This window comes from Gobio gobio (genome assembly GCF_949357685.1).
Source record: "Gobio gobio genome assembly, chromosome: 6".
Classification (NCBI taxonomy): Eukaryota; Metazoa; Chordata; class Actinopteri; order Cypriniformes; family Gobionidae; genus Gobio; species Gobio gobio.
This window is the reverse complement of record NC_137102.1, coordinates 30,048,428-30,052,682: the sequence shown is the minus strand read 5'-3', so window position 1 is coordinate 30,052,682 and position 4,255 is coordinate 30,048,428. Positions and strand designations below refer to the sequence as shown.

Below are 4,255 nucleotides of genomic sequence, written 5' to 3'. Positions count from 1 at the left end.
GAATGAATCAGCATTTGAACGAATCGACTCAATGACTCAATTTCAACGTTGAAAGATGGTAATTGTTTACTGGGTATCAAACAAACAAAATGGTTCATCTCTCATCCACTCACAATTGATTGGAATGTTAATTCTGTATCATTTCGCCCGATCATCAGTGAATATAACCGCTCGTCGGCAGGCCGGTGATAGCCCATCTGAAAAACACATAGCCCCGGGACTTTGGGCTTTGCGAGCTGGCGTTACAAGTCCGAGTCTGATCACGAATGAACTAATAACACCTTCTCCAGCCTGTGACAGTGTGCTAAGGTATGTAATCAATAGATATCAAACGATCTGTAACAATGCAATACTAACACATATAAAAAAACATGTTTTACTTACATAAGTGTGTTGCACCGTTCCTGTTGGATCCAATATGGAAGGCAAAGCATTGTGTTTTAATCTCAATATGTCTGCAAATCCAGTCTCGACCTCTATTTTGTTTACAATCGATTCCGCATCGTTTAGCTCCACGAGTCGGTGGGCGGGCTTGAGGCGCTGCTTCTGCGTCCTACTACGTCAATGGTCGACATATTGTGAGAGCTCTCGTTTTCTGGGCCTGGTGTCAATTAAAGCTTTTCTTTGACTAACAAGGACGTTTTCAGCTCTGAAACTTACAGGATATTCTTATATCACGATGAAGGAAAGTTGATTTTTCAATTCATCACCCCTTTAAATTATGTATTGTGTTCTGTGGTAGAAATTACATTTTCAACCTTTTTGAATAAAATTGCAGTCTTATTAAAGCTACTGTTACATGTATGCCCTGTCTGCCGTGTTCATTGTGTTTTCAGTTCAGTCCCTGTGACCTAGTTTCTCCCCAGTCTGTATAATTAGTTATGTCTATCACCTGTGTCCTGTTAATCACCTCATTATCCCTGTGTATTTAGTTCTCAGTTTTTCTTCAGTGTTTGTCCATCGATGTTCATGTTACTGGTGTTCCTGAGTGTTCTCTGTGAGTAAATTGATTAAAGATTCCTGTTCCAAGTTCTCCTTCGCGAGTTTTGATACAACCAGATTTGTAACAGCTACTTTAATAGCTATATTTTTGTATGTGTCTTAAAACATAACATAAATAATATTTGCATAGTTTTTGTCTAATTTGATAAAATTGTAGTTTGATTGGAAATAATGTCTTTAAAAGAAATCTGTGAAATGTAGCTACCTTTTCTCAAGCATGATCTTTACTAACATTTTCTCCATGAACACTAAAAAAATTTAAATGTTGGTTGTGGTAGAACAACCGCAAGCATGGTTGATATAATTTAATAATTGATTTTTATATTTTATGAAAGTCTTGATATGGACATTTGTTTTGAAAAGTTACAAAAAATTAAGTTTTAGCATAACCATTTAAAGAAACAAGTTCTTGAAACTGAAACTACTTCCTGTAGTTGAAGGCACAACCAGTTATGCTGTGTTTTATATTGACCTTTTACCATGTTACATTATGGTTTTACATTAACTAAGGTCATGTGCTCATGTATGTATGCAGTAGCTCAGAAGAAAAGTGTTTCTGTTTAAAGGGGTCATGAATTGAGAAATCAAATTTTCCTTGATCTTTTGACATATAAGAGGTCATTGTGCCATAAAAACAAAAAAGACTACCTGCACAGATACAAATCAAGGCCTCTCTATCTCTTTGGTCCGCCCACTGGTGTTGGTGAATGGAGAGATACCAGTTAATTGGGTTATTTTTTTTATTTATTGGATAATTGGATCTTCAAAAACTTGCACCCGCCTCTTCATCATGAATGAAGTGCTGCATACAATTTGGAGACTTTTTGCTCTGGTTCTTTGAATACGTTTTCTTTACTCAAAAATAAACACAATGTTTGTAAAGGCTGTTTTATGTAGGCCTATTTTTGGAGCAGAGAAGAGTGTCTTAGTCTGGTATTTGCCATCTAGTCATAGACAGTACTGCATGTGCATAGCACTTCATCTTTTATAACTCTTGATTTTGTCCAAATGTATTAAACGACAGAAATTGAGCGCCCACATGGCTACAATACACTTTGTAACCTGTAATTGATCGCAATATGCCTCAGAAGCGGCCGTTAATAATTGACAAAAAACAAATCTCCAATAGTAAAATGGAGCAGGAAGTAAAAACACTCTTGGGCAAAGAGGCCATAGAACGGGTTCCTCCAGCCTTCAGAGAATCCAGGTTCTACAGCCACTACTTCATTGTTTCAAAGATCCGAGGACTGGTTTGTCACAATACATCTAAAGTATGCATGCTTCCACGTATCCATCCTTCCACAACACAGGAAGTTCCTGAGGTTCACATTCGGGAGCGACGTGTACAAATCTTTTTTCCCTTTCCTTCAGCTTTTCCACGCCACACTTTCATGAAATGCATCTCTGGCTCCTTTGAGACTCCAGTGGCCTGATGCACAAATCCGGTTTAGTTTTTAACCTTGGTAAGTTTGCGGTTAGTTTGAGCAAACTCTGGTTTTTGGGGCTTATGAAGGTGGATTGGTTTTTAGCGGTGTTCATTGCCATGGTAACTTACACTACTCGGCTAACCTGCTCGAGAGCAGGTTTTATTCTGGGTTAGAAATCACAAACCCGAACTGGACCAATCAGCAGTGAGTAAAGTGACATAAATCTGACACATCAGTCAAATCTTTAGAGTTTGTAGCAATGGCGTCACCGTTTTTGAAAAACCCTGTGGAGATCGGAGCGCAGATAATAAGAAGGGCACTTCGTCGGGAAAGAACTTTTAGGGATAGGCATAATCCCCTAGCTTTTCCCGATGATTATCTGTACGAAAGGTATTGGTTTTCGGCAGATAGTATAGTTTATCTATGCCGGCTTCTCGAGCCGCACATTAAAAATATGACACGCCGAAGCCACACGCTTAATGTACCGCAACTTATATGTATTGCTTTGCGGTTCTTTGCTAGTGGTACATATTTGCATGCAGTGGGTGATGCTGAAAAGATAAGCAAACATTCCGCCTGCAGAGCAATACGGAAAGTGGTCATTGCATTGCTGGAATACATTGATGTATTCATTGTTTTTCCTGGCCACTTAGAGATGTTGGCTATTAAAGGGGGGTTTTACAGAATAGCTGGTAAGATCATTTCAAATGCTGCCTACCTATTACGATTCATCTTATGTTAAAGACTTTAAAGTTGCATAACCAATGTTTTTGAAAAGGATTTCCTAGGGTCATTGGTGCAATAGATTGCACACATATTGCAATTTCTGCAGCCCTAGGTGAGCATGAGGCTTATTTTGTGAACAGAAAATCTATTCACTCCCTCAATGTCCAGGTACAGTTCGAGATGCCTTCTCATTTCTCTTTAACGGATTAGACTCTTATCAAATCTGATATTATTTTTAACCTATGGACATACATCTGTTATACTGACATGCCTGTTAATTGCAGATGACTTGTGACAACCAATACTTGATCACAAGTTTGGATGCTAGATGGCCTGGCTCGGTACCTGACTCCAGAATTTTTTGGGAATCTGTGTTAGGTCAGCGATTTGAGGAAGGTATAAAGAGAGGGGAGGGGGGAGATTCACAAATACTTAAAATGGAACTATTGCATTTACTTATATCATTTATTTTATGCTTCTTGACAGGGATGTTTGATGGCTTGTTGGTTGGAGACAGGGGTTATGCTTGTCAGTGATATTTAATGACCCCCTACCCTGACCCTGACACAAGGCCCCAGCAAAACCAGGGTCAGAATTGAGAATACCTTTGGTATTCTGAAGGTACGATTTAATTGTCTACGTGGCCTGAGAAGATCACCACAGAGAGCATCCCAGATAGTGGCTGCATGTGCAATATTGCACAATATAGCCACTATAAGAAAAGAGAAAGTGCCACCATCAACTCCCCCCTGATGAAACTGACCCCATTACATTGGACTTTCCATCTGTCAGAGCACTGAGAGATGCAATAACAGCACTATTTCAATTGATTTCTAATAAAAGTACAGTACAAATTTGGGAGTCAAATCGTTTAATTGATTTTCACGTTGCTTAAAAAAGAAAGAAAAGAAAAAAAAGTTAGTGCATTCTCAAAGTCTTTTAATTCACAACTATTGCTTCACATACCATCTTCCGGTATTCCAACTCCTCAATCTGTAGTTTCAGCTTCTTTTTTTTCCAGTAATTTGATGTCATAGTCCAGCTACAAATTTCTCTTATAGAGGGCTCTGACAGTGTCTGTTTCCTGCTAAAGTAACAGA

The 4,255-nt window shown here is 38.7% G+C and overlaps 1 pseudogene across 1 annotated transcript; it reads left to right on the top strand.

Annotated features, from left to right (window-relative positions):
* Window positions 1–2,883: 2,883 nt before the first annotated feature.
* Window positions 2,884–3,908, top strand: LOC307128531 (putative nuclease HARBI1; annotated as a pseudogene). The gene is made up of 4 exons: window positions 2,884–3,121; window positions 3,208–3,323; window positions 3,440–3,551; window positions 3,642–3,908. The product of its transcript is annotated as a putative nuclease HARBI1 (transcript).
* Window positions 3,909–4,255: the final 347 nt, after the last annotated feature.